At 56.0% G+C, this 22,408-nt stretch overlaps 1 long non-coding RNA gene across 1 annotated transcript in view; it reads right to left on the bottom strand.

The window, feature by feature from the left end:
- Positions 1-4,710: 4,710 nt before the first annotated feature.
- The window catches only part of LOC141072922 (uncharacterized), a 29,119-nt gene continuing 11,421 nt past the window's right edge, over positions 4,711-22,408 (bottom strand). Inside the window, exons 2-3 of the long non-coding RNA XR_012226905.1 lie at positions 5,250-5,492; positions 4,711-4,836 (exon numbers count right to left, since the gene is read on the bottom strand). This is a non-coding gene — a long non-coding RNA (uncharacterized lncRNA). The remainder of the gene's footprint in view (positions 4,837-5,249; positions 5,493-22,408) is intronic.

The following is a 22,408-nucleotide window of genomic DNA, read 5'->3' as shown; positions in this document are numbered from 1 at the left end:
ACAACTTCAGAAGAGGAGGCAATAGAGCTGGAGGCTGAGTCAGCAATGTAAGACAAAACTTTTTCCTGAAGCTCTGGCTTTAAAAGCGGTTTGCCAACTCCTAGAAAACTAAGCCTTCGAGGCCTTGTGGAGCCAGACGATGACGCAGGCTCAACACCTCCTGCATTCGGTCCTATTTTGCTTTTGCCACTACCATCAGATCCACCACCAACACCATCATTACCAGCTGCCAACCCCCGCCCAATTCCACGGCCTCTTCCACCAGCCTTCCTCATTTTTGGTAGAAATGTAGACAAAATCCAACAAACTATATAGTAATGTAAAACAAGGTACAAGGTGTCTATAGGACAGGGGAGATTTTGAATTTCTGCAGACACTTGTGGACACTGGACACTTTTGGATTGTGTGAGGCCGACTGAATATCAGAGCGCTATGTCACAGACTCGATGGCACAGGTGTGAAAAAAGTGACTACAGGATAAGGGAGATGTTGAATTTCTGCACACACTAGTGGACACTGGACACTTTTGAATTGTGTGAGGCCCACTGAATATCAGAGCGCTATATCACAGGCTCGATGGCACAGGTGTGAAAAAAGTGACTACAGGATCACAGAGATTTTGAATTTCTGCACACACTAGTGGACACTGGACACTTTTGGATTGTGTGAGGCCCACTGAATATCAGAGTGCTATGTCACAGGCTCGATGGCACAGGTGTGAAAAAAGTGACTACAGGATAAGGGAGATTTTGAATTTCTGCACACACTAGTGGACACTGGACACTTTTGGATTGTGTGAGGCCCACTGAATATCAGAGCGCTATGTCACAGGCTCGATGGCACAGGTGTGAAAAAAGTGACTACAGGATAAGGGAGATGTTGAATTTTTGCACACACTAGTGGACACTGGACACTTTTGAATTGTGTGAGGCCCACTGAATATCAGAGCGCTATATCACAGGCTCGATGGCACAGGTGTGAAAAAAGTGACTACAGGATCACAGAGATTTTGAATTTCTGCACACACTAGTGGACACTGGACACTTTTGGATTGTGTGAGGCCCACTGAATATCAGAGCGCTATGTCACAGGCAGAAATTGGCTAGTGTATCACAAACTACAAGGTGTATGTAGAATTGGGCAGAATAGGAATCTCCCTAGAGTGTAGGTCTGTAAGAACAGAACAAGTCCTCCACTTATCCTTCCACAGTGACACACAGATAGCTTCACTGTGGCTGTGATAACAGCCGTTACACGGTACTGCGTGAGGAGCGTACACCGCTGTATGGTGTGAAAAAATGCACGCTCAGTACCTCAGCAGGACAAAAAAAAAATTGGGATTGCTTTTAAAAAAGCAGTTTGCAGAGCAGTGGGTAAACAGCAATGCAGCTGTCAGGAAGCCTTAGAAGGCAGCCTAACAACCAACACCACTGATCCACCACAATATAGCCTCCCCTTGCACTGCACACACAGTGACTGGTGTGTTGTACAGGCAAAATCGCTAGCAGCAGAAGCAGTTTTTTTTTCTTCTTCCCTGCCTAACGCTCTCCCTACAGAATCAGCAACCTCTCCCTATGCTAAGATCGGCAGAAGTAAGATGTCGGTCGGCGTGCACGCCCTTTTATAACCCCTGTGACGCCCACCAAAGCAAGCCAATCACTTGCATGCCCTTCTGAAAGATGGTGGTGACCCGTGCCTATGTCATCACGTTGCCCACAGTGTCCGTGGATCCTGATTGGCTGAAAAAGAGAGCAAAACAAACTGTTGAAACGCGACTTTGGCGCGTAAGTCGCCGACCTCGTGGCCGACCTCATCCTAGGGTCGGGTTTCGTTTCATGAAACCCGACTTTGCCAAAAGTCGGCGACTTTTGAAATTTTTCGACCCGTTTCGCTCAACTCTAGTCTTCACTTTTTTTTTCTCCGCCATAATTTTCGGATATTTGCCAACATCAAAGGTATGTTTTTTTTGGTGTCTAAAGTAATAATGTTTGTATATGCAATTTTCTTTGTTTTACTTTTTTTTTTTGGCTCACCCCCATTGCTTTCTTTTTTAAAACAAACTTTTGTATGTCCATATGCACAGGCCTGGTCAGCCATTTCTGTTTTCAGACCGCGCCCGGCCCCATCCCTGCAATTTTTGAGCGTCATACTTAAAGAGCTCAGCGACGTGGCAGCCATTTTAGTTTTAGAGCACAGGTCAGGGCAGCCATTTTAGTTTTCACACCGCGCCCGCCCCCATTTTAGAGCGTGATACTTTTTTAGCACAGAGACCATGTGTCTTCGATTCAAACTCTTTTATACCTATTTTATGTCCATTGTGTCTATACGCACTGGTCTGGGCAGCCATTTTATTTTTCAGGCCGCGCCCGCCCCTATTCTTGCTATTTTTGAGTGTGATACCTTTTAAAGGTCAGCGACCATGTATCTGCGATTCAAACTCTTTTTTACCAATTGTATGTCCATAGCGTCCATACGCACAGGTCAGGGCAGCCATTTTTGTATTGACACCACGCCCGCCCCCATTCTTGCAATTTTCAGCGTGATACTTTTTTAGCACAGCGACCATGTGTCTTCTATTCACACTTTTTTTTAACCTATTGTATGTCCATTCTTTCTATACGCTCAGGTCTGAGCAGCCATTTTAGTTTTCAAACCGCGCCCGCCCCCATTCTTGCAATTTTGAAGCGTGATACTTTTATAGTTCAGCGAGCATGTATCTGCAATTCAAACTATTTTTTACCTCTTCAATGTCCATTGTGTCCATACGCACAGGTCAGGTCAGCCATTTTAGTTTTTACAGCGCGCCCGCCCCCATTTTTGCAATTTTTGAGCAAAATACTTTTTTAGCACATCGACCATGTGTCTTCGATTCAAACTCTTTTTTACCTATTGTATGTCCATTGTGTGTATACGCACTGGCCTGGGCAGCCATTTTAGTTTTGACCCCGCGCCTGCCCCCATTCTTGAAATTTTTGAGCGTGATACTTTTAAAGTTCAGCAAACATGTATCTGCAATTCAAACTATTTTTTACCTATTATTTGTCCATTGTGTCCGTACGCATAGGTCAGGGCAGCCATTTTAGTTTTTACACCGCGCCTGCCCCATTACAATTTTTTTTTTGCGTTACACTTTTATAGCACTGGCCTGTAATGAAACGTTCTCACCATTTCCTTTGTTTTACTTTTTTCCAGATGTCTGCAAGTAGCCAAGATTTCATTTGCCAATTCATTGACTTGTATCGGTCCATGCCCTGCCTATGGAAGGTGAAGTCGCCGGACTACAGTAATAAGTACAAAAAGAAAGTGGCATATGAGAAACTTGTGCAACTATATCAAGAACATCATCCCAGCGAAACGGTTGATGAAGCTGTTATTAAAAAAAAAAATACAGGCACTACGGACTGTGTACAAGAAAGAATTAAACAAGGTTGAGAAGTCAACCAGGTCGGGGGCGAGGACTGATGATGTGTATGTTCCAAAGTTGTAGTATTACCACATGATGGAGTTTACACGAGACCAGGAAATCCCCCGGCCTATGCATTGTTCAATGACGCTTCTTGAAGAGGAAGAAACTGTGACACGGCCAGACTCCCCTCTTGGCGATGTAAGTATACCCTCTTATCAATTTATACAACACTATTTTATTTTTCTGTGTTTTAACCTGTTTTTCCTGTTCTTGCAGCATACTACAGAAGATCTGTCACCTACAGCATGTGTCATTCAGGACACCCCAACTACATCAAACGGTACCGACGACAGGATGACCATCATTGCAGAGGAGGCAAGTGAAGCAGCTGGACCGTACACTGTACAAAGGCGTCTCCCAATGAGTCGAAAAAGAAATGCCACCGCTCCGCCATTTCCAGAGTTTGATGATTTAGCTAAGAAGATTTTAGTACAGCAGGACAAACAACCGATTGGTGGCTTTGCACACATGGTAGACGATAGACTTCGGTCACTTGACGCAACGCAAAGGCTACAGGCCGAGAGGCTAATCTTTGAAACGTTAAATAAAGCTGCTGTCGGCAAACTTACTGACACTTATACTCTTGTGGATGCCCAGTCTATGTCACAAAACTCATGGCCGCAGATGCAAGACCATGTAACCAGCACTCCAAGAAGGGTGATTCAGCCAATACTGACCATGAACTTTGGGACCCCCCCAATATCAGCCTGCCCCGTTCTTAAATCCTGCAAGACAGCAACTGAATGACTCAAACTGTTATTACACTCAATTATAGTTTTATGGTTAACTTGTAGTTTTATGAACCCCTTTCTGTTTTGTTTTCTTCTTCGTTTTATATAATGTAATAAAATTATACTTTTTCCATAACACTTGATCCCTGTTTCCATTTCTTCATTGGCTGCGAAAAGTTGGGGTTCATTGGCTGGTGTGTAGTAAAGGAAAGCCTGCAATTTGCCCTCAACGTTTAATCTTCCCAACAAAACAGTTTGTTCTTTTATTACATTAATATTCATTCGGTTAGGATGCAAAAAAATAGGTGACACATGAGATCTTAAATTGTATTTAAAAAAACACCTTTTTTAATGTTAACCATATATTGTAAGGTTATAAAAAAAAATTTTCTTTTCCTTTTTTAAACATTTTTTAACAAAACCTATCTTTTTAAATATTTCTATACACAAGATATATAGTCATTTTAACGAAAAAAAAAATTAAGGTACAAGAAAAATTAAAAAAAAAAAAAAAATTAATTTACTGGTTTCCACCCTGGGGTTGTGCTGCCACAAATCGGTCCAGCATCACTCCCAATTCGTTCAACGCTGACATCGCCCTCCTGTGTGCTGCCATCAGATCCGGTAATGTTGGTATTTCTGTATAGGAAATTGAGAGTTTTTAGATTAGTATATAGGATTTACATTCCGCAGTGCTTTTTTTTTTTTTTTTGATGCTGCATAGGGGGGGCATAATATATTGGGCATTTTATGCGGTGCAGCATATGGGTGGCTTATTCTATGGAGCAGCATATGGTGGCATAATCTATGTGGCGTAGCATGTGGGGCCATATCCAATGGGTCTGAATACGGGGGCATAGTGTTATGTGGCAGCATATGGGGCCATTGTGTTATGTGGCAGCATATGGGGGCATAGTGTATGGGGCAGCAGATGGTGGCATAATCTATGTGGCGTAGCATATGGGGCCATATCCTATGGGTTGGAATATGGAGGCATAGTTATGTGGCAGCATATGGGGGCATATGGTTCTTTTTTCCGGTCAAACACTTACAGTTTTGTGCCGCATCTGACTCATAGAATCATAGAATCGTAGAGTTGGAAGGGACCTCCTGGGCCATCTGGTCCAACCCCCTGCTCAAAGCAGGATTCGCTAAATCATCCCAGTTAGATGTCTGTCCAGCCTCTGTTTGAAGACTTCCATTGAAGGAGAACTCACCACTTCTCGTGGCAGCCTGTTCCACTCATTCGTCCGATGAGGCGATAACAGGCCTTCCAGATCGAGTGGCAATGCGTACTAGAAAAATAAATAAATAAATAAATTAAGTCGACAGCTCTTAAACACACAAAATATCATTTCCAACATGATGGAAACAAAATAATGTTATTCAATTACCGGAGGTCGAGTCTGCTCCAGCTTCATTGATAGCAGGACAGGCCTTGCTGTTAATGCATAAGAAAGCAGTATGGGAGTACAAAATTAATAATGTAAAGTGGATTTTCCTGTGCTCATCCAGTATGTGGGTTTAAAGGCTTAATGGGGTGCATACAGTATGACTTGGTAGCAGGGCAGGCCGTGCAGTCAATGTATAAGAAAACAGAATGGGAGTACAAAATGAACTAGATGTGTATTTCCTGAAGGAAGTACAGATAGTGGTTTGAAATGCTGCCCGGGCTGCCCCTTTAAGAGAGACTTGCCTGCTGCACCTGCAAGACTTTCAACTCAGGATCCGTTTTAACTGTGGGTGCCTCTCAGGGGCCACTTTGGCCTCAGGGTCCGATTTTGTGGGTGGGGCCCTCAGGGCCCGATTTTGTGGGTGGGGCCCCTCAGGGTCCAATTTTGTGGCCGGGGCACCTCAATGTCCGATTTGGTGGGTGGGGCCCCTCAGGGTCCGAGTTGGTGGCCGGGTCCCCTCAGGGGCTGATTTGGTGGGTGGGGCCCCTCAGGGTCCGATTTTGTGGCCGGGGCCCCTCAGGGTCTGATTTGGTGGTTGGGGCCCCTCAGGGTCCAATCTCGTGGCCGGGGACCCTCAGGGTCCGATTTTGTGGGTGGGGCCCCTCAGGGTCTTATTTTGTGGCCGGGGCCCCTCAGGGTCCGATTTTGTGGGTGGGGCCTCTCAGGGTCCGATTTTGTGGGTGGGGCCCCTCAGGGTCCGACTTGGTGGGTGGGGCCCCTCAGGGTCCGATTTGGTGGGTGGGGCCCCTCAGGGTCTGATTTGGTGGGCGGGGCCCCTCAGGGTCTGATTGATTTGTTGGGCGGGATCTATCAGAGTCCGATCTGGTGGGCGGGGCCCCTCAGGGTCCAATTTGGTTGGCGGGGACCCTCGGGGTCCGATTTGGTGGGCGGGATCCCTCGGGGTCCGATTTGGTGGGCGGGGCCCCTCGGGGTCCGATTTGGTGGGGGGGCCCCTCGGGGTCCGATTTGGTGGGCGGGGCCCCTCGGGGTCCGATTTGGTGGGTGGGGCCCCTCGGGGTCCGATTTGGTGGGCGGGGCCCTCAGGGTCCGATTTGGTGGGCGGGGCCCCTCAGGGTCCAATTTGATGGGCGGGGCTCCTCAGGGTCCGATTTGGTGGGTGGGGCCACTCTGGGTCTGATTTGGTGGGCGGGGCCACTCTGGGTCCGATTTGGTGGACGGGGCCCTTCAGGGTCCAATTTGGTGGGTGGGGACACTGAGTCTGATTTTGTGGGTTGGGCCCCTCAGGGTCCGATTTTGTGGCCGGGGCCCCTCAGGGTCCGATTTTGTGTCCGGGGCCCCTCAGGGTCCGATTTTGTGGCCGGTGCCTCTCAGGGTCCGATTTTGTGGTTGGGGCCCCTCAGGGTCCGATTTTGTGGCCGAAGCCTCTCATGGTCCGATTTTGTGGTTGGGGCCCCTCAGGATCTGATTTTGTGGCCGGGGTCCCTCAGGGTCCGATTTTGTGGCCGGGGCCCCTGAGGGTCCAATTTTGTGGGTGGGGTCCCTCAGGGTCCGATTTTGTGGTTGGGGCCCCTCAGGATCCGATTTTGTAGGTGGGGTCCCTCAGGGTCCGATTTTGTGGCCGGGGCCCCTCAGGGTCCGATTTTGTGGCCGGGGCCCGTCAGGGTCCGATTTTGTGGCCGGGGCCCCTCAGGGTCCGATTTTGTGGTTGGGGCCCCTCAGGGTCCGATTTTGTGGGTGGGGCCCCTCAGGGTCCGATTTTGTGAGTGGGGCCCCTCAGGGTCCGATGTTGTGGCCGGAGCCCCTCAGGGTCTGATTTTGTGGCCCGATCCCCTCAGGGTCCGATTTTGTGGGTGGGGCCCCTCAGGGTCCGATTTTGTGTCCGGGGCCCCTCAGGGTCCGATTTTGTGGGTGGGGCCCCTTAGGGTCCGATTTTGTGGGTGGGGCCCCTCAGGGTCCGATTTTGTGGCCGGGGCCCCTCAGGGTCCGATTTTGTGGGTGGGGCCCCTCAGGGTCCGATTTTGTGGCCGGGGCCCCTCAGGGTCCGATTTTGTGGGTGGGGCCCCTTAGGGTCCGATTTTGTGGGTGGGGCCCCTCAGGGTCCAATTTGGTGGGCGGGGCCACTCTGGGTCTGAGTTGGTGGGAGGGGCCACTCTGGGTCCGATTTGGTGGGCGGGGCCACTCTGGGTCCAATTTGGATGCCAGGGTTGCTCAGCCTCCTTTTTGTAGGCCAGGGTCTATCAGCCTCCGATTTGGAGCCTTGGGTCACTCAGCTTTCGATTTGGCGCGCCGGCCCTTTAAGACTCATTTTGGTGCGTCGGCTCTTTAAGAATCACTTTGGCGCGTCGGCCCTTTAAGAGCCAGGGTGGCTCACTGGGCTTCTAAATCCACTTTGGCGCACACATTCTCTCTCAGGGGCATGCGTCATGTGATGAAGCTAGATTTGCATTTGTGCTGTGGGTTTTGCTTTAAGAGCTGATATTATGTGGCAGAAGCTCTCTCCTGGGGGTGTCATGTGGTGTTCGTAGGCGTTGGCATAGTAACTGGGTGTGCCTGCGCATAGCAATGAGCTCAACTGCCATTTCAATCGCCTCAGGGCATGTTTTAAGCTTCCCATTGAAAAGCATTGGAGACAGTGCATTCCAATGACGGGAAAAAAAATTTTCAAATGCAAATTGCGCAAAAACTACAAATCCGATCGACACGAAAAATACTTAGCACACCTCTCGTGGACGCTGGTTTCGAAACAACACCTCAACAGAGTCTGTGCGTGTAGCGGTTCGGGCCGCATTAATTGCGGAAATCAACTGAATAATAATAATAAGAAGAACTAGATGTCTATTTCCTGAAGGAAGTACAGATAGTGGTTTGAAATGCTACCCGGGCTGCCCCTTTAAGAGAGACTTGCCTGCTGCACCTGCAAGACTTTCCACTCAGGATCCGGTTTAACTGTGGGTGCCTCTCAGGGGCCACTTTGGCCTCAGGGTCCGATTTTGTGGGTGGGGCCCTCAGGGCCCGGATTTTGTGGGTGGGGCCCCTCAGGGTCCGATTTTGTGGCCGGGGCCCCTCAGGGTCTGATTTGGTGGGTGGGGCCCCTCAGGGTCCGATTTTGTGGCCGGGGCCCCTCAGGGTCCGATTTGGTGGGTGGGGCCCCTCAGGGTCCGATTTGGTGGGCGGGGCCCCTCAGGGTCCAATTTGGTTGGCGGGGACCCTCGGGGTCCGATTTGGTTGGCGGTGACCCTCGGGGTCTGATTTGGTGGGTGGGGCCCCTCAGGGTCCGATTTTGTGGCCGGGGCCCCTTAGGGTCCAATTTTGTGGTTGGGGCCCCTCAGGGTCCGATTTGGTGGCCGGAGCCCCTCAGGGTCCGATTTTGTGGGTGGGGCCCCCTGGGTCTGATTTGGTGGGCGGGGCCACTAAGGGTCCGATTTGGTGGGTGGAGCTCCTCAGGGTCTGATTTTGTGGGTGGGGCCCCTAAGGGTCCGATTTTGTGGTTGGGGCCCTTCAGAATCCGATTTGGTGGCCAGGGCCCCTCAGGGTCCGATTTTGTGGTTGGGGCCCCTCAGGGTCCGATTTGGTGGCCGGGGCCCCTCAGGGTCCGATTTTGTGGGTGGGACCCCTCAGGGTCCGATTTTGTGGCCAGGGCCCCTCAGGGTCCGATTTTGTGGTTGGGGCCCCTCAGGGTCCGATTTTGTGGTTGGGGCCCCTCAGGGTCCGATTTTGTGGGTGGGGCCCCTCAGGGTCCGATTTGGTGGGTGGGGCCACTCTGGGTCCGATTTGGTGGGTGGGGCCACTCTGGGTCCGATTTGGTGGGTGGGGCCACTCTGGGTCCGATTTGGTGGGTGGGGCCACTCTGGGTCCGATTTGTTGGGCGGAGCTACTCTGGGTCCGATTTGGTGGGCGGGGTCCCTCAGGGTCCAATTTGGTGAGCGGGGCCCCTCAGGGTCTGATTTGGTGGGCGGGGCCCCTCAGGGTCCGATTTTGTGGCCGAGGCCCCTCAGGGTCCGAATTTGTTGGGGCCCCTCAGGGTCTGATTTTGTGGCAGGGGCCCCTCAGGGTCTGATTTTGTGGGTGGGGTCCCTTAGGGTCTGATTTTTTGGGCGGAGCTCTTCTGGGTCCAATTTGGTGGGCAGGACCACTTTGGGTTCGATTTGGTGGGCGGGACCACTCTGGGTCCAATTTGGTGGGCGGGACCACTCTGGGTACAATTTAGTTGGCGGGGCCCCACAGTGTCCGATTTGGTGGGCGGGGCCCCTCAGGGTCTGATTTCGTGGGTGGGGCCCCTCAGGAGCCGATTCGGTGGCCTGGGCTCCTCAGGGCTTGAAATGGTGGACAGGATCCCTCAGGGTCAGATTTTGTGGCCGGGGCCTCTCGGTCCGATCTTGTGGGTGGGGCCCCTTAGGGTCCAGTTTTGTGGGTGGGGCCCCCTGGGTCTGATTTGGTGGGCAGGGCCACTCTGGGTCCAATTTGGTGGGGGGCCCTTCAGGGTCCGATTTGGTGGGCGGGGCCCCTCAGGGTCCGATTTGGTGGGCGGGGTCCCTTAGGGTCTGATTTGGTGGGTGGGGACCCTCAGGGTCCGATTTGGTGGACGAGTTCCCTCAGGGTCCGATTAGGTGGGCGGAGTCCCTCAGGGTCCAATTTGGTGGGCGGGGCCCCTCAGGGTCTGATTTTGTGGCCGGGGCCCCTCCAGGTCCGATTTTGTGGCTGGGGCACCTCAGGGTCTGATTTTGTGGGTGGGGCCCCTCAGGGTCCGATTTTGTGGTTGGGGCCCTTCAGAATCCGATTTGGTGGCCGGGGCCCCTCAGGGTCCGATTTGGTGGCCGGGGCCCCTCAGGGTCCGATTTTGTGGGTGGGACCCCTCAGGGTCCGATTTTGTGGCCGGGGCCCCTCAGGGTCCGATTTTGTGGTTGGGGCCCCTCAGGGTCCGATTTTGTGGGTGGGGCCACTCTGGGTCCGATTTGGTGGGTGGGGCCACTCTGGGTCCGATTTGTTGGGTGGAGCTACTCTGGGTCCGATTTGGTGGGCGGGGCCCCTCAGGGTCCAATTTGGTGAGCGGGGCCCCTCAGGGTCTGATTTGGTGGGCGGGGCCCCTCAGGGTCCGATTTTGTGGCCGGGGCCCCTCAGGGTCCGATTTTGTGGCCGGGGTCCATCAGGGTCCGATTTTGTGCCTGGGGCCCATCAGGGTCCGATTTTGTGGCCGAGGCCCCTCAGGGTCCGATTTTGTTGGGGCCCCTCAGGGTCCGATTTTGTGGCCAGGGCCCATCAGGGTCCGATTTTGTGACTGGGGCCCATCAGAGTCCGATTTTGTGGCCGAGGCCCCTCAGGGTCCGATTTTGTTGGGGCCCCTTAGGGTCTGATTTTGTGGGCGGAGCTCTTCTGGGTCCAATTTGGTGGGCAGGACCACTTTGGGTTCGATTTGGTGGGCGGGACCACTCTGGGTCCAATTTGGTGGGCGGGACCACTCTGGGTACAATTTAGTTGGCGGGGCCCCACAGTGTCCGATTTGGTGGGCGGGGTCCCTTAGGGTCTGATTTGGTGGGTGGGGACCCTCAGGGTCCGATTTGGTGGACGAGATCCCTCAGGGTCCGATTAGGTGGGCGGAGTCCCTCAGGGTCCAATTTGGTGGGGGTCTGATTTTGTGGCCGGGGCCCCTCCAGGTCCGATTTTGTGGCTGGGGCCCCTCAGGGTCTGATTTTGTGGGTGGGGCCCCTCAGGGTCCGATTTTGTGGTTGGGGCCCCTCAGGGTCCGATTTTGTGGGTTGGGCCCCTTAGGGTCTGATTTTGTGGGTGGGGCCCCTCAGGGTCCAATGTGGTGGGCGGGGCCACTCTGGGTCTGATTTGGTGGGCGGGGCCACTCTGGGTCCAATTTGGATGCCAGGGTGGCTCAGCCTCCTTTTTGTAGGCCAGGGTCTATCAGCCTCCGATTTGGAGCCTTGGGTCACTCAGCTTTCGATTTGGCGCGCCGGCCCTTTAAGACTCATTTTGGTGCGTCGGCTCTTTAAGAATCACTTTGGCGCGTCGGGGGACGATTTTGTGGCCGGGGCCCCTCAGTGTCCGATTTGGTGGGTGGTGCCCCTCAGGGTCTGATTTTGTGGCCGGGGCCCCTCAGGGTCCGATTTTGTGGGAGGGGCCCCTCAGGGTCCGATTTGGTGGGTGGGTCCCCTCAGGGTCCGATTTTGTGGTCGGGGCCCCCAGGGTCCGATTTTGTGGTCGGGGCCCCTCAGGGTCCGATTTGGTGGGCGGGGCCACTCAGGGTCCGATTTGGTGGGCGGGGCCACTCAGGGTCCGATTTGGTGGGCAGGGCCCCTCAGGGTCCGATTTTGAGGGTGGGGCCCCCTGGGTCTGATTTGGTGGGCGGGTCCACTCTGGGTCCAATTTGGTGGTGGGGCCCTCAGGGTCCGATTCGGTGGGCGGGGCCCCTCAGGGACCGATTTGGTGGGCGGGGCCACTCACGGTCCGATTTGGTGGGCAGGGCCCCTCAGGGTCCGATTTGGTGGGCAGGGCCCCTCAGAATCCGATTTGGTGGGCGGAGCCCCTCAGGATCCGATTTGGTGAGCGGGGCCCCTTAGGGTCCGATTTGGTCAGTGGGGCCCCTCAGGGTCAGATTTGGTCAGCGGGGCCCCTCAGGGTCAGATTTGGTGGGCGGAGCCCCTCAGGGTCCGATTTTGTGGTTGGGGCCCCTCAGGGTCCGATTTTGTGGCCGGGGCCCCTCAGGATCCAATTTTGTGGGTGGGGCCCCTTAGGGTCCGATTTGGTGGACTGGGCCACTCAGGGTCCGATTTGGTGGACGGGGCCACTCAGGGTCCGATTTGGTGGGCGGGGCCACTCAGGGTCCGATTTGGTGGGCGGGGCCACTCAGGGTCCGATTTGGTGGGCGGGGCCACTCAGGGTCTGATTTGGTGAGTGGGGCCCCTCAGAGTTCAATTTGGTCAGCGGGGCCCCTCAGGGTCCGATTTTGTAGGTGGGGCCCCTCAGGGTTCGATTTTATGGTTGGGGCCTTTCAGAATCCGATTTGGTGGACGGGGCCCCTCAGGGTCCGATTTGGTGGGCGGGGCCCCTCAGGGTCCGATTTGGTGGGCGGGGCCCCTCAGGGTCCGATTTGGTGGCCGGAGCCTCTCAGGGTCCGATTTTGTGGCTGGGGTCCCTCAGGGTCCGATTTTGTGGCCGGGGCCCCTCAGGGTCCGATTTGGTGGGTGGGGCCCATCAAGGTCCGATTTTGTGGCCGGGGCCCCTCAAGGTCTGATTTTGTGGGTGGGGCCCCTCAGGGTCTGATTTGGTGGGTGGGGCCCCTCAGGGTCCGATTTTGTGGCCGGGGCCCCTTAAGGTCCAATTTTGTGGTCGAAGCCCCTCAGGGTCCGATTTGGTGGCCGGAGCCCCTCAGGGTCCGATTTTGTTGGTGGGGCCCCCTGGGTCCGATTTGGTGGGTGGGGCCCCTAAGGGTCCGATTTTGGTGGGTGGGGCTCCTCAGGGTCTGATTTTGTGGGTGGGGCCCCTCAGGGACCGATTTGGTGGGCGGGGCCACTCAGGGTCCGATTTGGTGGGCAGGGCCCCTCAGGGTCCGATTTGGTGGGCAGGGCCACTCAGAATCCGATTTGGTGGGCGGAGCCCCTCAGGATCCGATTTGGTGAGCGGGGCCCCTTAGGGTCCGATTTGGTCAGTGGGGCCCCTCAGGGTCAGATTTGGTCAGCGGGGCCCCTCAGGGTCAGATTTGGTGGGCGGAGCCCCTCAGGGTCCGATTTTGTGGTTGGGGCCCCTCAGGGTCCGATTTTGTGGCCGGGGCCCCTCAGGGTCCGATTTTGTGGCCGGGGCCCCTCAGGATCCAATTTTGTGGGTGGGGCCCCTTAGGGTCCGATTTGGTGGACTGGGCCACTCAGGGTCCGATTTGGTGGACGGGGCCACTCAGGGTCCGATTTGGTGGGCGGGGCCACTCAGGGTCCGATTTGGAGGGCGGGGCCACTCAGGGTCTGATTTGGTGAGTGGGGCCCCTCAGAGTTCAATTTGGTCAGCGGGGCCCCTCAGGGTCCGATTTTGTAGGTGGGGCCCCTCAGGGTTCGATTTTGTGGTTGGGGCCTTTCAGAATCCGATTTGGTGGACGGGGCCCCTCAGGGTCCGATTTGGTGGGCGGGGCCCCTCAGGGTCCGATTTGGTGGGCGGGGCCCCTCAGGGTCCGATTTTGTGGCCGGAGCCTCTCAGGGTCCGATTTTGTGGCCGGGGTCCCTCAGGGTCCGATTTTGTGGCCAGGGCCCCTCAGGGTCCGATTTGGTGGGTGGGGCCCATCAAGGTCCGATTTTGTGGCCGGGGCCCCTCAAGGTCTGATTTTGTGGGTGGGGCCCCTCAGGGTCCGATTTTGTGGCCGGGGCCCCTTAGGGTCCAATTTTGTGGTCGAAGCCCCTCAGGGTCCGATTTGGTGGCCGGAGCCCCTCAGGGTCCGATTTTGTTGGTGGGGCCCCCTGGGTCTGATTTGGTGGGCGGGTCCCCTAAGGGTCCGATTTGGTGGGTGGGGCTCCTCAGGGTCTGATTTTGTGGGTGGGGCCCCTCAGGGTCCGATTTTGTGGGTGCGGACCCTCAGGGTCCGATTTGGTGGATGAGTTCCCTCAGGGTCCGATTAGGTGGGCGGAGTCCCTCAGGGTCCAATTTGGTGGGCGGGGCCCCTCAGGGTCTGATTTTGTGGCCGGGGCCCCTCGAGGTCCGATTTTGTGGCTGGGGCCCCTCAGGGTCTGATTTTGTGGGTGGGGCCCCTCAGGGTCCGATTTTGTGGGTGGGGCCCCTCAGGGTCCAATTTGGTGGGCGGGGTCCCTCAGGGTCCAATTTGGTGGGAGGGGCCACTCTGGGTCTGATTTGGTGGGCGGGGCCACTCTGGGTCTGATTTTGTGGCCGGGGCCCCTCAGGGTCCGATTTTGTGCTCTTTAAGAATCACTTTGGCGCGTCGGCCCTTTAAGAGCCAGGGTGGCTCACTGGGCTTCTAAATCCACTTTGGCGCACATTCTCTCTCAGGGGCATGTGTCATGTGATGAAGCAAGATTTGCATTTGTGCTGTGGGTTTCGCTTTAAGAGCTGATATTATGTGGCAGAAGCTCTCTCCTGGGGGCATCATGTGACTTTCGTAGGCATTGGCATAGTAACTGGGTGCCTGCGCATATCAATGAGCTCAACTGCCATTTCAATCGCCCCAGGGCACGTTTTAAGCTTCCCATTGAAAAGCATTGGAGACAGTGCATTCCAATGATGGGAAAAAAAATTTTCAAACGCAAATTGCGCAAAAACTACAAATCCGATCGACACGAAAAATACTTAGCACACCTCTCAGACGCTGGCTTCAAAACGACACCTCAACGGAGTCTGTGCGTGTAGCGGTTCGGGCTGTATTAATTGCGGAAATCAACTGGAAAATAATAATAAGAAGAAGAACTAGATGTGTATTTCCTGAAGGAAGTACAGATAGTGGTTTGAAATGCTGCCTGGGCTGCCCCTTTAAGAGAGACTTGCCTGCTGCACCTGCAAGACTTTCAACTCAGGATCCGTTTTAACTGTGGGTGCCTCTCAGGGGCCACTTTGGCCTCAGGGTCCGATTTTGTGGCCGGGGCCCCTCAGGGTCAGATTTGGTGGGTGGGGCACCTCAGGGTCCGATTTGGTTGGTGGGGCCCCTCAGGGTCCGATTTGGTGGCCGGGTCCCCTCAGGGGCTGATTTGGTGGGTGGGGCCCCTCAGGGTCCGATTTTGTGGCCTGGGCCCCTCAGGGTCTGAATTGGTGGTTGGGGCCCCTCAGGGTCCAATCTTGTGGCCGGGACCCCTCAGGGTCCGATTTTGTGGCCGGGGCCCCTCAGGTTCTGATTTTGTGGCTGGGGCCCCTCAGGGTCCGATTTGGAGGGTGGGGCCCTTCAGGGTCCAATTTGGTGAGCGGGACCCCTCAGGGTCCGATTTGGTGAGCGGAGCCCCTCAGGGTCTGATTTGGTGGGCGGGATCTATCAGAGTCCGATTTGGTGGGCGGGGCCCCTCAGGGTCCAAGTTGGTTGGCGGGGACCCTCGGGGTCCGATTTGGTGGGCGGGATCCCTCGGGGTCCGATTTGGGGGGCGGGGCCCCTCGGGGTCCGATTTGGTGGGTGGGGCCCCTCGGGGTCCGATTTGGTGAGCGGGGCCACTCTAGATCTGATTTGGCGGGCGGGGCCACTCTGGGTCCGATTTGGTGGGCGGGGCCCCTCAGAGTTCAATTTGGTCAGCGGGGCCCCTCAGGGTCCGATTTTGTGGGTGGGGCCCCTCAGGGTCCGATTTTGTGGTTGGGGCCTTTCAGAATCCGATTTAGTGGACGGGGCCCCTCAGGGTCCGATTTGGTGGGCGGGGCCCCTCAGGGTCCAATTTGGTGGCCGGGGCACCTCAGGGTCCGATTTGGTGGGTGGGGCCCCTCAGGGTCCGATTTGGCGGCCGGGTCCCCTCAGGGGCTGATTTGGTGGGTGGGGCCCCTCAGGGTCCGATTTTGTGGCCGGGGCCCCTCAGGGTCTGATTTGCTGGTTGGGGCCCCTCAGGGTCCAGTCTTGTGGACAGGGCCCCTCAGGGTCCGATTTTGTGGGTGGGGCCCCTCAGGGTCCGATTTTGTGGCCGGAGCCCCTCAGGGTCCGATTTGGTGGGTGGGGCCCCTCAGGGTCCAGTCTTGTGGACAGGGCCCCTCAGGGTCCGATTTTGTGGGTGGGGCCCCTCAGGGTCCGATTTTGTGAGCGGGGCCCCTCAGGGTCCGATTTTGTGAGCGGGGCCCCTCAGGGTCCGATTTGGTGAGCGGGGCCCCTCAGGGTCTGATTTGGTGGGCGGGATCTATCAGAGTCCGATTTGGTGGGCGGGGCCCCTCAGGGTCCAATTTGGTTGGCGGGGACCCTCGGGGTCCGATTTGGTGGGCGGGATCCCTCGGGGTCCGATTTGGTGGGCGGGGCCCCTCGGGGTCTGATTTGGTGGGTGGGGCCCCTCGGGGTCCGATTTGGTGGGCGGGGCCACTCTGGGTCCGATTTGGTGGGCGGGGCCCCTCAGAGTTCAATTTGGTCAGCGGGGCCCCTCAGGGTCCGATTTTGTGGGTGGGGCCCCTCAGGGTCCGATTAAGTGGTTGGGCCTTTCAGAATCCGATTTAGTGGGTGGGGCCCCTCAGGGTCCGATTTAGTGGGCATGGCCCCTCAGGGTCCAATTTGGTGGGCGGGGCCCCTCAGGGTCCGATTTGGTGGGCAGGGCCCCTCAGGGTCCGGTTTGGTGGGCGGGGCCACTCTGGGTCTGATGATTTAGTAGGCGGGGCCACTCTGGGTCCGATTTGGTGGACGGGGCCCTTCAGGATCCAATTTGGTGGGCGGGGACACTGAGTCTGATTTTGTGGGTTGGGCCACTCAGGGTCCGATTTTGTGGCCGGGGCCCCTCAGGGTCCGATTTTGTGGCCGGTGCCTCTCAGGGTCCGATTTTGTGGTTGGGGCCCCTCAGGATCTGATTTTGTGGCCGGGGTCCCTCAGGGTCCGATTTTGTGGCTGGGGCCCCTGAGGGTCCAATTTTGTGGGTGGGGCCCCTCAGGGTCCGATTTTGTGGTTGGGGCCCCTCAGGATCCGATTTTGTGGGTGGGGCCCCTCAGGATCCGATTTTGTGTTTGGGGCCCCTCAGGGTCCGATGTTGTGGCCGAGGCCCCTCAGGGTCTGATTTGGTGGGCGGGGCTCCTCAGGGTCCGATTTGGTGGGCGTGGCCTCTCTCGGTCCGATTTAGTGGGCAGTGCCCCTCAGGGTCCGATTTGGTGGGCGGGGCCCCTCAGGGTCCGATTTGGTGGGCGGGGCCCCTCTGCTTCCGATTTGGTGGGAGGGGCCCTTCATGGTCCGATTTGGTGGGCGGGGTCACTCTGGGTCCGATTTGGTGGACGGAGCTCCTCAGGGTCCGATTTGGTGGGCAGGGCCCCTCTGGGTCCGATTTGGTGGGTGGGGCCCTTCAGGGTCCGATTTGGTGGGTGGGGCCACTCTGAGTCTGATTTGGTGGGCGGAGGCCCTCAGTGTCCGATTTGGTGGGCTGTGCCACTCTGGGTCCGTTTTTGGTGGGCGGGGCCACTCTGGGTCCGATTTGGAGGCCAGGGTGGCTCAGCCTCCGATTTTAAGGCCGGGGTGGCTCAGCCTCCGATTTGGAGCCTGGGGTCACTCAGCTTTCGATTTGGTGCGTCGGCCCTTTAAGACTCACTTCGGTGCGGCGGCCCTTTAAGAATCACTTTGGCGCTTCGGCCCTTTATGAGCCAGTTTGGCTCACTGGGCTTCTAAATACACTTTGGCGCACATTCTCTCTCAGGGGCATGTGTCATGTGATGAAGCTAGATTTGCATTTGTGCTGTGGGTTTCGCTTTAAGAGCTGATATTATGTGGCAGAAGCTCTGTCTTGGAGAGGTCATGTGAAGTTCGTAGGCGTTGGCATAGTAACTGGGTCTGCCTGCGCATATCAATGAGCTCAACTGCCATTTCAATCGCCTCAGGGCATGTTTTGCCATTTCCCCATTCAAATGCATTGAGACAGTGCATTCCAATGACGGGAAAAAAAAATTTCTAACGCAAATTGCGCAAAAACTACAAATCCGATCGACACGAAAAATACTTAGCACACCTCTCATAGACGCTGGCTTCGAAACGACACCTCAACGGCGTCTGTGCGTGTAGCGGTTCGGGCCGCATTAATTGCGGAAATCTACTGGAAAATAAGAAGAACTAGATGTGTATTTCCTGAAGGAAGTACAGATAGTGGTTTGAAATGGTGCCCAGGCTGTCCCTTTAAGAGATACTTGCCTGCTGCCCCTGCAAGACTTTCAACTCAGGATCTGTTTTAACTGTGGGTGCCTCTCAGGGGCCACTTTGGCCTGTGGGGCCCCTCAGGGTCTGATTTGGTGGGTGGGGCCCCTCAGGATCCGATTTGGCGGGCGGAGCCACTCTGGGTCCGATTTGGTGGGCGGGGCCACTCTGGGTCCGATTTGGAAGCCAGGGTGGCTCAGCCTCCGATTTGGAGGCTGGGGTGGTTCAGCCTCCGATTTGGAACCTGGGGTCACTCAGCTTTCGATTTGGCGCGCCGGCCCTTTAAGACTCATTTTGGTGCGCCGGACCTTTAAGAATCACTTAGGCGCATCGGCCCTTTAAGAGCCAGTTTGGCGCACTGGGCTTCTAAATCCACTTTGGCGCACATTATCTTTTAGGGGCATGCATCATGTGATGAAGCTAGATTTGCATTTGTGCTTTGGGTTTCGCTTTAAGAGCTGATATTATCTGGCAGAAACTGTGTCCTGCTGGGGTCATGTAAAGTTCGTAGGCATTGGCACAGTAACTGGGTGTGCCTGCGCATATCAATGAGCTTAACTGCCACCTCACGACTTCCCCATGTTTTCCCTATGGCAACATTTTTCCATTGTAATGCATTGAGACAATGCATTCCAATGATAGGAAAATGTTTTTTCAAACGCAAATTGCGCAAAAACTACAAATCCGATCAACACGAAAAATACTTAGCACACCACTCGTGGACGCTGGCTTCGAAATGACACCTCAACAGAGTCTGTACGTTTAGCGATTCGGGCCGCATTAATTGCGGAAATCAACTGAATAGTAATAATAATACTAGATGTGTATTTCCTGAAGGAAGTACAGATAGTGGTTTGAAATGGTGCCTGGGCTGCCCCTTTAAGAGAGACTTGCCTGCTGCCCCTGCAAGACTTTCAACTCAGGATCCGTTTTAAATGTGGGTGCCTCTCAGGGGCCACTTTGGCCTCAGGGTCTGATTTGGTGGGTGGGGCCCCTCAGGATCCGATTCGGTGGCCTGGGCTCCTCAGGATTTGAATTAGTGGCCGGGATTCCTCAGGGTCCAATTTTGTGGATGGGGCCCCTCAGGGTCCGATTTTGTGGGTGGGTCCCCTCAGGGTCCGATTTTGTGGGTGGGGCCCCTCATGGTCCGATTTTGTGGGTGGGGCCCCTCAGGGTACGATTTTGTGACCGGGGCCCCTCGGGGTACGATTTTGTGGCCGGGGCCCCTCAGGGTACGATTTTGTGGCCGGGGCCCCTCAGGGTACGATTTTGTGGCCGGGGCCCCTCAGGGTCCGATTTCATGGCCGGGGCCCCTCAAGGTCTGATTTTATGGCCGGGGCCCCTCAGGGTCTGATTTTGTGGGTGGGGCCCATCAGGGTCCGATTTTGTGGCCGGGGCCCCTCAGGGTACGATTTTGTGGCCGGGGCCCCTCAGGGTCCGATTTCATGGCCGGGGCCCCTCAGGGTCTGATTTTATGGCCGGGGCCCCTCAGGGTCTGATTTTGTGGGTGGGGTCCATCAGGGTCCGATTTTGTGGCCGGGGCACATCAGGGTCCGATTTTGTGGCCGGGGTCCGTCAGGGTCCGATTTTGTGGGTGGGGCCTCTCAGGGTCCGATTTGGTGGGTGGGGCCTCTCAGGGTCCGATTTGGTGGGCGGTGCCCCTCAGGGTCCAATTTTGTGGGCTGGGCCCCTCAGGGTCCGATTTTGTGGGCTGGGCCCCTCAGGGTCCGATTTTGTGGCCGGGGCCCCTCAGGGTCCGATTTTGTGTCAGGGGCCCCTCAGAGTCCGATTTTGTGGTTGGGTCCCCTCAGGGTCTGATTTTGTGGTTGGGGCCCCTCAGGGTCCGATTTTGTGGGCGGGGCCACTCTGGGTAAGATTTGGAGGCTGGGGTCGCTCAGCCTCCGATTTGGAGGCCGGGGTGGATCAGCCTCCGATTTGGAGGCCGGGGTGGATCAGCCTCCGATTTGGAGGCCGGGGTGGATCAGCCTCCTATTTGGAGGCCGGGGTGGATCAGCCTCCTATTTGGAGGCCGGGGTGGATCAGCCTCCTATTTGGAGGCCGGGGTGGATCAGCCTCCTATTTGGAGACCGGGGTGGATCAGCCTCCTATTTGGAGGCCGGGGTGGCTCAGCCTCCGATTTGGAGGCCGGGGTGGCTCAGCCTCCGATTTGGAGGCCGGGGTGGCTCAGCCTCCGATTTGGAGGCCGGGGTCGATCAGCCTCCGATTTGGAGGCCGGGGTCGATCAGCCTCCGATTTGGAGGCCGGGGTCGATCAGCCTCCGATTTGGAGGCCGGGGTCGATCAGCCTCCGATTTGGAGGCCGGGGCGATCAGCCTCCGATTTGGAGGCCGGGGTGGATCAGCCTCCGATTTGGAGGCCGGGGTGGATCAGCCTCCGATTTGGAGGCCGGGGTCGCTCAGCCTCCGATTTGGAGGCCGGGGTGGATCAGCCTCCGATTTGGAGGCCGGGGTGGATCAGCCTCCGATTTGGAGGCCGGGGTGGATCAGCCTCCGATTTGGAGGCCGGGGTGGCTCAGCCTCCGATTTGGAGGCCTGGGTCGATCAGCCTCCGATTTGGAGGCCGGGGTGGATCAGGCTCCGATTTGGAGGCCGGGGTGGATCAGGCTCCGATTTGGAGGCCGGGGTGGATCAGCCTGCGATTTGGAGGCCGGGGTGGCTCATTGTCCGATTTGAAGGCCGGGGTGGCTCATTGTCCGATTTGGAGGCCGGGGTGGCTCAGTCTCCGATTTGGTGTGTCGGCCCTTTAAGACTCATTTGGGTGCGCTGGCCCTTTAACAATCACTTTGGCGCGTTGGCCCTTTAAGAGCTAGTTTGGCTGACTGGGCTTCTTTTAAATCCACTTTGGCGCACACATTCTCTCTCAGGGGCATGTGTCATGTGATGAAGCTAGATTTGCATTTGTGCTGTGGGTTTCGCTTTAAGAGCTGATATTATGTGGCAGAGGCTCTGTGCTGGGGTTCAAGTGAAGTTCGTAGGCGTTGGCATAGTAACTGGGTCTGCCTGCGCATATCAATGAGCTCAACTGTCATTTCAATCGCCTCAGGGCACGTTTTGCCATTTCCTATTGAAAAGCATTGACACAGTGCATTCCAATGACGGGAAAAAAATTTTTCAAATGCAAATTGCGCAAAAACTACAAATCCGATCGACACGAAAAATACTTAGCACACCTCTCATGGACGCTGGCTTCGAAACGACACCTCAACGGAGTCTGTGCGTGAAGCGGTTCGGGCCGCATTAATTGCGGAAATCAACTTAATAATAATAAGAAGAACTAGATGTGTATTTCCTGAAGGAAGTACAGATAGTGGTTTGAAATGGTGCCCGGGCTGCCCCTTTAAGAGAGACTTGCCTGCTGCCCCTGCAAGACTTTGAAGTCAGGATCTGTTTTAAATGTGGGTGCCTCTCAGGGGCCACTTTGGCCCCAGGGTCTGATTTGGTGGGTGGGGCCCCTCAGGATCAGATTCGGTGGCCTGGGCTAATAAGGATTTGAATTAGTGGCCGGGATTCCTCAGGGTCCGATTTTGTGGGTGGGTCCCCTCAGGGTCCGATTTTGTGGGTGGGGCTCCTCAGGGTCCGATTTTGTGGGTGGGGCCCCTCATGGCTGATTTTGTGGGTGGGGCCCCTCAGGGTACGATTTTGTGGGTGGGGCCCCTCAGGGTCCGATTTTATGGCCGGGTCCCCTCAGGGTCTGATTTTATGGCCGGGGCCCCTTAGGGTCTGATTTTGTGGGTGGCACCCCTCAGGGTCCGATTTTGTGGCCGGGACCCCTCAGGGTCCGATTTTGTGGTCTGGGCCCCTCAGGGTCCGATTTTGTGGCTGGGGCCCCTCAGGGTCCGATTTTGTGGCCGGGGCCCCTAAGGGCCCGATTTTGTGGCTGGGGCCGCTCAGGGTCCGATTTTGTTGGTTGGGCCCCTCAGGGTCCGATTTTGAGGGTGGGGCCCCTCAGAGTCCGATTTGGTTGGCGGGGCCCCTCAGGGTCCGATTTGGTAGGCGGGGCCCCTCAGG

This window comes from Dendrobates tinctorius, unplaced genomic scaffold (assembly GCF_039654945.1).
Source record: "Dendrobates tinctorius isolate UK_male_01 unplaced genomic scaffold, ASM3965494v1 ptg000293l, whole genome shotgun sequence".
Lineage (NCBI taxonomy): Eukaryota > Metazoa > Chordata > Amphibia > Anura > Dendrobatidae > Dendrobates > Dendrobates tinctorius.
The sequence above is the reverse complement of the archived record's forward strand: the minus strand, read 5'-3'. Positions and strand labels throughout refer to the sequence as shown.